The sequence below is a fragment of the Phoca vitulina genome, unplaced genomic scaffold, assembly GCF_004348235.1.
Source record: "Phoca vitulina isolate PV1807 unplaced genomic scaffold, GSC_HSeal_1.0 scaffold28, whole genome shotgun sequence".
Classification (NCBI taxonomy): domain Eukaryota; kingdom Metazoa; phylum Chordata; class Mammalia; order Carnivora; family Phocidae; genus Phoca; species Phoca vitulina.
The window spans coordinates 20,292,309-20,301,360 of NW_022589731.1; positions in this window are offsets into that span (position 1 = coordinate 20,292,309).

Sequence of the window (9,052 nt, forward strand, 5' to 3'; positions counted from 1 at the left end):
CCAAACGTTCAGACCCTAAGGATGTAGGTTTTAAAATTCCAGACAAAGTGGAACAGTGACAATAACTGCTTTAATAAAAAGATTTCAATGTACCGTCTTGTGAATCCGGATCTTAAGGAGGTGAAAAAAGAGCCTGGGGAGTGTAAAATAAAAATACAATAGAAAGAAGTAATGGTTATTAGCTTTGTTCTTGGTCTCTCTGCCTTGAGCATACGTTTCATTTCAGTTACTAAAAGATCGTCCTACGAGATTCTGCATCCCTCTTTCCCACGGCAAACCGTAATTCTGCCAGACAGGGAGACTGAAAGGGAAATTGCTTCTGCAAATGCGGTGCTAATAAATAATGGAAAATGTTTACTTTTCAACTTGATGGCAAACAGATTTGGAAAAGTTCTGGGATTTCGCTTAAATTGTCTTTCTTTTCACAGTGAGTTTCGTGATGTCCTAAATAAAGCAGGAGAGTCCAGACGTAGGGCACATCCAAATTGACTTACTCTGACCCCTGGGGATGGGGGAAGGGGCACCCCCTCTCTAGCAGTGAGGCCTTAGAACATCACCAGGGAGATGTGCCCTCGAATGCCAGGTGCCACACATGGTCCAGAATGTATACCGAGAAGTGGCTTTCTATGTGTGCTCAGATTTAGCAAAAGGACATTCACCATAGTATTTGCCTTAACAGCAAAAAACTGGAAATTAATGCTAATGGTAGTGGAATGGTTAGATGCGGTACACCCACAGAAGAAATAGCCATTAAAAATACTGATGTAGAAGTCAAAAAGATGTCTTGCCATGGAAAGATAGGTTTTAGGAACGTGAAGTAAGTCAGGTTTCCAAGTGGTGTGTAAGTCATCGTCTGAAACTTATGGGGGAAAAATAGGTAAACTGCTGTTGATAGAAAACAACCTGGAAGGATATTCAACCAAGTATCAACAGTGTTGTCCCGATGTCAGGGCAATGCAGGTGACTTTTTTCCCCACCTTTGTTGGTATTTTCTAGTATCCCCACTCCGATACCTGGGAGCTCTGCCGCACTCAGGCATCCCCAGTCTTCCTGTGACCCTGAGGGTCCTGCGACCACAGTGTCCCAGCGAGGGTTCCCCCCCCCCCCCCCCCTTAGCCTCTGGAGCGACGTCCCTCAGCGGAGCCGACTTCTAAAAGTTCCGATTTTGTGCTCCGCGGCTCTATCACTTGCCAGAAGCCACCGACGGAGGCTCCCTCCCCCCACCATCTATCTTCCCGAATATCGCCTCGGATTCACTTCTCCGAATGTCCTACCTTCCAGAAAGTGGTCGCTTTTCTGTTCAGAGAGTTGCTGCTATTCTTTTCTTCAGTTTCCTGTTGAGTTCGTAGGTGTTCAGAATGGTTTGATCCCTATCCAGCTGAATTCCTGGGACCAGACGAAATCCAGGTCTCCTCCTCCTCTGCCATCCTGCTCCTCCCACCCCTGCATTCAACTTTTATCTCATTTCCAGATGAAATCACGTACTTACATTTTGTTTTGCATTGGCACGGATTTTTTTCCTAATACAACTAGAGCTAATTCTATTTTTCTTTGTTGGGAACCCATTTCCTAAATTTCTAAGAAGCACGTAAGAAAGGCCTTCTGAGGTTGAAAGTGATTCAAAACTGAAGCAGTTATTTATGATAATATTTCCCTAAGGCAAATGTGCTTCCTACAAAATGGATTTTGGGGTATTAAACTGTAAAAGTGATTTCCTTGATCTTGCAGAGAACTAGATTCACGTGTCCTGCTTGCTGTTACTCTTCAGTGTGGTATCCTTCCTGCTCGGGTAACCTTACCTTGTGTTGAGTATTAACAGGTGTAGACATACATACAAACAGGTCTGGAGGTGTTTGACTCTAAAGCAAATATATGCTTGCTTGATACATCTGCTGTGGTCAACCAGTTGTGGATACCGCTCGGTAGAGCTCGAGGCTCCTAGTCGCTGGTCTTGATTGATTAGAATCAGATGTGGTTTAGGGGCACCCGGGTGGCTCAGTCGGTTAGGCGTCTGACTTCAGCTCAGGTCGTGGTCTTGGGGTCCTGGGATCAAGCCCCGCACTGGGTTCCCTGCTCAGTGGGGAGTCTGCTTCTCCCTCTCCCTCCCACCATGTGTGCACACACTCTCTCTCTCTCTCTCCCTCCCTCTCTCTCAAATAAATAAATCTTGAAAAAGAAACAGATATGCTTTAGCTGTACTAAAATGTGGACCATCTAAAAGACCTTTTAGACAGTTTCAGGGTGTGGTGTGTAGGAGGAATTTGGAGGCCATACCTAACTGCTCTCTAGAAACAGTAAGTCCAAGGTAGGTAGCTGGCACATGTGAGATTTATGCAACTTGAATCCTTAAAAAGTTCTCCATCTTCTCAATCTGTCACATCCTACTCATCGTTTAAGGCCTAGGTCAAATGTCACCTCCCTTAGGAAAGCTCTCTGACTCACCTGGAAGGCTCATGCAACCTGAGTACTTGTTCCCGACACCTGTCGGGTGCCTGGCAGGTATCTGGATAGAGCACGCAGTACATCACGCAGAGTTCTCAGTATGAATAACTCCCCCGTAGCACACAGAGCCCTCAAGGGCAGGAGATTCTGAGTCATCTCTGAATTCTTGGCACCAGCACAAGCGTGGCATAGAGCGGGTATCAATAAATACCTGTTCCTTGACTGTTGAATGGAAACAAGGGGACCCAAATAAAACTGCCCCGTAGATGTACTTGTTCCTGAAGAATAGGCAATAAGACAAAGATTATCATCTGAGGAAGTTACTTGTATACATTTTGACTTCTTTAAGCGGCATGTGTCCTGAAAACACTCTTGAGAGTTTCCTACCTCAGCCTGTTAGGGCCATCATACGGTGCTCAAGGTAGGCACAAAATCAACATAGTGTCAAGGCCAGGTAGGGGATTGAGAGATTTCCATTCAACACCAACTTCCCCCTATATTAGCAGTGTGGTCTCAAGAAGTCTCAGCCTCTGGTGACCTTTCTTATCTTATCCGTAAAATGGGCTTGAGTGTGATGCTGCTTGTCCTGCAGGGTAGTTGAGGGGATTGCTAAGAAGCATAAAAATGCAGGTACCTGGGTGACTCAGTCGGTTAAGCGTCTGCCTTTGGCTCAGGTCATGATCCCGGAGTCCTGGGATCGAGCTCCACATCGGACTTCTTGCTCAGTGGTGAGCCTGCCTCTCCCTCTCCCTCTGCCCCTCCCCCTGCTTGTGCTCTGTCAAAGAAAAAAAGAAAAAAGCATAAAAATGCCTTGTAAACTGTAAATTGCCACAGAAGCAATTACCTTACAGCTGGCTGGACCTCATTTTAATGTCTTCCTAGGAAAGGTGCCCTGAGAAGCCAGAACCCTCTCTGAAGGGAGTTGCAGGCAGTCCCTGGAGAAACCTGGAAGGGCCTGGAAAGCAGTCTCGTGAGTATCGTTTCTTTCATGGGTTGGGTTTTCCTCCAAGACCAGAGTGGGTTTCTGTCAACCGCGCTCAAACACAAGGCCTGGTGCGGCTCCCAGAACGACGTCCTGCGGCCACACTGGAGATGTGCTCCGAGGGTACGCGCCATTCCTCCAAGAACAAAATCTGCCTTTTAGAAACAGCACTTGTTTTCAACTTCACCTTTGGCCATTTTGGAAAACAATTTGTGACCTTTTATTAAGCAAACAAGCCTAAGTGGATCTTACCAATTTAAGACTGATGAAAGGTATTGTGCCCTTTCAAACAGTGCTGGAAACGTTCACTCTGCTTTCTGAGTAAAGCTCGTTTGCTGCCGGAGCAAGGACAAAACCCGGCGGCCAGGGTCGCAATCAGTAATCTGGGGCATCTGGGTTTGGCCGTGTTGCACCTCACCATCTCGAAATCATTCATTCCTTCTTTTTTCTCCACTATGAAAGTTTTCAAAGATGGGTAGAGATTTTTCCTGCCCTGGTTCCAAGGATTGTCAACTATTTGACACCCTTGCTTAATCTTCCTCTTTTCCTTCAACAAATTATTGCTCTGGTCTTTCAAAACATGTTCCCAACATCTCATCCTTCTGCCTCCTCCTAAATACTTCTGCGTGTCTATCTAAGAAATGAGGGCATTTCCTTACACAATCACACCGTTATCACCCCAATGAAATAAGTAATTCCTTGCTACTTTGTAGTGCTTTGTGCATGTTGCAGTGCCCTTGGTTGTCTCAAAATGCTCTGTCTACACTGTAGAGATCTCACTGTCACCCCTCCATGACATCATGGGCCTCCTGATGTGATGGGACTCTGAGCACACTTGCCCTGTGGAATATTCGGACTTTCTAACCTGAATCCAACCAAGTCTTTGGGCCTAACTTCCAGTACACAAGAAACACACAGGGACAGAGTAAACAGTGTCGTGAGGAGACAATCAGGCAAATCTAGAACATGGGACACTATAGCATAACTGGTCTAAATTCTTCAAAAAGTCCGTGTCAATGAGGGGAGAGAAAAAGTCCGTGTCAATGGGGGGACAGGCCAATCTGACTAAAAGAGATTCTAGAAACACAACAACCTGGATTAGCTGTGACTTTGAAAACAAAAAACAAAACTATACGTTTGGGAAAATTTAAATAGGGACTCGGTTAGATGATATTAGGAAATTGTGAGTTTTCTCGAGCACAATAATGATATTACAGTTATGTGAGAGAATCTCCTGATTTTTAGGACATACAGGCTGTCTGTTTAGGAGTGAAAAGTCATGATGTCTGCAGTGCACATTCAAATCGCTCAAAAATCATGTATACAGAGAAAGACAATATGGCAGAGGTCAACAACTACTGAATCTAGGTGATCGTGTGTATACGAGGTTTCGCTATACTCCTACTCTTCCTGTATGTTTGAAAATGTACAGAATAAAGAATGGGGAAAAATAAAAACACGGATGATGATAATTCCTACTTCACTATTCCACAGGCAGGATGATATTAAAAGTATTCAATGATGTGGAATATAAATTAATATGGAAATAATAAAGTAATATATTTTCTTTTATTTTTGAAATAACAAGATAGATAAAGACATTTCATATAGACAGAGATAGATAAAAATGAAGGGGTATATGTTGTAATGTAAATTATTCATCACATTATTCTAGTAATTTCCAAGTCATTTATTGAAGTTCAGAAATTGCTGGTGTGATCTTTTGCTCAGCACAGCTGTTGCTGGCTAAATGGCGCCCCTGTCTGGGCTACTATCTGACTTAGGGATTGCATCAAACTTTTCCAATGGCTTTCTCATTAAATCAATAGCATCCAGTGACAGTCTCAGGAAGTAGAGAATCAATTTTTATCAACAATTATGCTCTGAACACTGGACTCTCTCGGTTTCTATTAAACCCACAGCATCTGCATTTGGAATTTTTCTAGCCTTTATCAGAGTGACATTTTTATATAGCCAATCTCTGTTATCAACTGTCTTACAAATGCTTTATTAGAATGTCAGATAAGTTGGCTCAATTTTATTAATTTTTGTTTAATTAAAATCCACAAAGCTTTGCAAACATCAGTTGGCCAATTTCAGGATTAAATCAATTAAAACGCATCAAAGCTTACTATGCTCATTTATTTATTTATCTTAATGATTTTTATTTATTTGAGAGAGAGGGAGGGAATGAGCAGGAGGGGCAGAGGGCGAGGGAGAGAGAATCTCAAGTTGACTCTGCGCTCAATCTGATGACCCTGAGATCATGACCTGAGCTGAAGCCAAGAGTGAGACGCTTAACCGACTTCACCACCCAGGCACCCTTATGCTCATTTATTTTTATGATAAAATAGCAAATATGTTCTCATGTAATTTATTGGACAATTTAATAGTTTTTTTCCTAGGAATTGCCACATTGTTGTTTTCTAAGACATATCATATTTCTTTGTTTTTCTAATACCTTCTGTTCCTTTTTCATTTTTTTTTTTTAAAGATTTTATTTATTTGACAGAGAGAGACACAGCGAGAGAGGGAACACAAGCAGGGGGAGTGGGAGAGGGAGAAGCAGGCTTCCCGCTGAGCAGGGAGCCCGATGCGGGGCTCGATCCCAGGACCCTGGGACCATGACCTGAGCCGAAGGCAGACGCTTAACGACTGAGCCACCCAGGCGCCCCTTTCAGGTTTTCTTTTACCAGTTTTCTATGCTCATCCTCTATTTATCAACTTCAATAATCAAAACATTTCTTTCTTGTAGAACTCAACAAAGTACTCAAAGTACTGACATCTCTCTTCGAAAATTATTTCCTAAAATCACATCTCTTTGTTTTCATTTTACAAATGTTAACTACTCCTACACTATAATTTCCATTAAAGAAAAAATTGAAGACTCAATTCAATTTCCAAACTATTCCTGTAGCTTTAGTACCTCAGAGTGCCCATGGATCCAGATATTCTTCTGATTTTCAATTTATAGGTTCTCAGCTCATAAGATACACTATTTAATTTTCTTGGATAGTTATTTGGTATGATAGTAAATGCAGTGCTTTTTAAAGAAAAGATTTAGTGATTTAGGTGATTTACATATTTTATTTTATTTTTAATTTTATTATGTTATGTTAATCACCATACATTACATCATTAGTTTTTGATGTAGCATTCCATGATTCATTGTTTGCGTATAACACCCAGTGCTCCATGCAGAACATGCCCTTAATACCCATCACCAAGCCAACCCATCCTCCCACCCCCCTCCCCTCTAGAACCCTCAGTTTGTTTCGCAGAGTCCATAGTCTCTCATGGTTCGTGATTTATATATTTTATTGTATTGTTTACAGATAATGTATCCATGAGATATCAAACATCCAGAAAATATTCTAAACTTTGGCCGGAATTTTAGATTTCCTTACTAGCTTTACACAAGCACTATCTACACGAAATCACTGATGTTTACTTAGAAATTCTTCCAGTGGAATCATTTTGATTGAGTACCAACAATAAAGCTCACTGTATTACTTCAAATATTGCTCATTGAGGACAAGAATCATTACATGGCTTTAAAATCTTAAAATCTAAGCGCCCGGCTAGCTCAGTTGGTAGAGCATGAGACTCTTAAAATCTTAAAATCTCACTTTTGGGTAAATTACCAAGATTTTCTATGTATAAGAAATGAAAGTTCATGGGACACCTGGGTGGCTCAGTCTGTTAAACAAACGTCTGCTCTCAGCTCAGGTCATGATCCCAGGGTCCTGGGATCGAATCCCGCACCGGGCTCCTTGCTCAGCGGGGAGCCTGCTTCTCCCTCTGCCTGCCACTTCCCCTGTTTGTGCTCACTCACTCTCTCTCTCTGACAAATAAATAAATAAAATCTTTAAAAAAAAAAAGAGAGATGAAAGTTAATCAAAAATGATTAAAATTTGGGGCACCTGGGTGGCTCAGTTGGTTAAGTGTCTGCCTTCAGCTCAGGCCATGCTCTCAGGGTCCTGGGATCTGTACTTCATTCCTTTTTATGGCCAATAATATTACTTTGTATGGATATACCACATTTTGTTTATTCATCAGTTGGTGAATATTTGCATTGCTCCCACTTTTTGGTGATTATGAATAAGGCTTTGCAATGAGTTTTGCAATAATATATAAGCTCTCATCGTTAAGAGGTGGAGTCTATTTCTCTACTCCTTGAATCTGAGCTGACCTTATGATTCGGTAATAAACTGGGTAATAGAATGTGACAGAAGCCTCTGTGTTTCTGCTGTCCTTCTTCACCCCTTCTACCACCATGAGAACAAATCTAGGAGGGTCTGCTGGACCATAAGAAACATCAGGGAGGAGAACCCAGTTGTCCCAACCAAAACCATCATAGGCTGTGTCTACAGCCACCTGACCCCCAAACACAGGAGAGCACCCAGCCAAGATAGCAGATCTGTCTGTCTACCTATAGCTGACTGCAGGTAAGTGAGGGATCTGAGCCAAGACCAGAAGACCTGCCCAGCCAAGTCCAGCTTAAATTGCCAACCTGTGGAACTACGAGTAAGATAAAAGGTTATTATTATAAGGTGCTACCTTTTGGGAATGACTTGTTAGGCAGCAATAGCTAGCTGATACAAGTAGGAAAAGCCTGGGTGTTAATGCTGAACATTTGCTAAAGATGAGGCAATCACGTGACGCACAGTGCAGTTCACCCTATCAGTACCAACAAGCTGCCATCATCCTGGATCTGTGGACCAAAAAGGCAAAAGGGGTTCCCAAATGGAACAAACCAGCTGACATCCGATCACCAAGGAAGGGCCCAAGGCCGGGCTCCCCAGCATCCCACCATCAGCACAGAGGGCGATGCAACACAGTGGAATGAGCCCTGACCTTTACGTGATTGAAGAAACCTATCCTGACGATGCTGGGACCTTGAGCAAAACACCTCACCTTCCTGGACCTCAGTTCCCTGCTCTGAAAGAGTAAGGTGGCAAAGGGTGAAATTTGAGCTTGAGGGAGGTGTATAGAGTCAGAAGGGGGCTGAAGCTGAGTCACTTGGTGGCCATAGCCTGGAGGGAGGGTCTGCAGTGTTCCTGCTCCTGACATCCCTGGAGATGTCCCAGTTCCTGCCCAGCCTGGTCCTGGCTCTCCGGCTCGTGTCTGACAGTGTGCGAATCCTCCTGTTTTCTTGCTAACTTTAGAAATAGTTTTTGTTCCTTGCAACTATAAAACCCTTGCTGATTCACAACTGTCAAGGAGTTGCCAATCTAGAATTCTAGAGAGCAGCTAACACAGTCGCTTGGTTAATCATTGGTAAGGATGTAAGGGATACGTCGGTGAAGAATTGGGTATGGGGCAGGTGTGCAGAGAGAGGCTTTGGAAGATCTTCCAAGAGTCTGTTACAGAGAGGCAGCGTGGTTCAGGACAGTCCACAGCAGAACACAGAGACACTCCAGTGTGTCGGGCATTATTCTAGGCCCCACGGGGAAGCACAGATGGGACAAAAACTGTGAAATAAACTAGAATACAATGCGATATGTGAAACGGTAGATGCATCTTCAAAGTATAGGAATAGTACAAAGGAGGGTCAGGGACGGCTTTTGGGAGGAAGGTATATCTAGGTCAGAAAGACGGGAGCGAGGATTGGCCAGGCCAACAAGA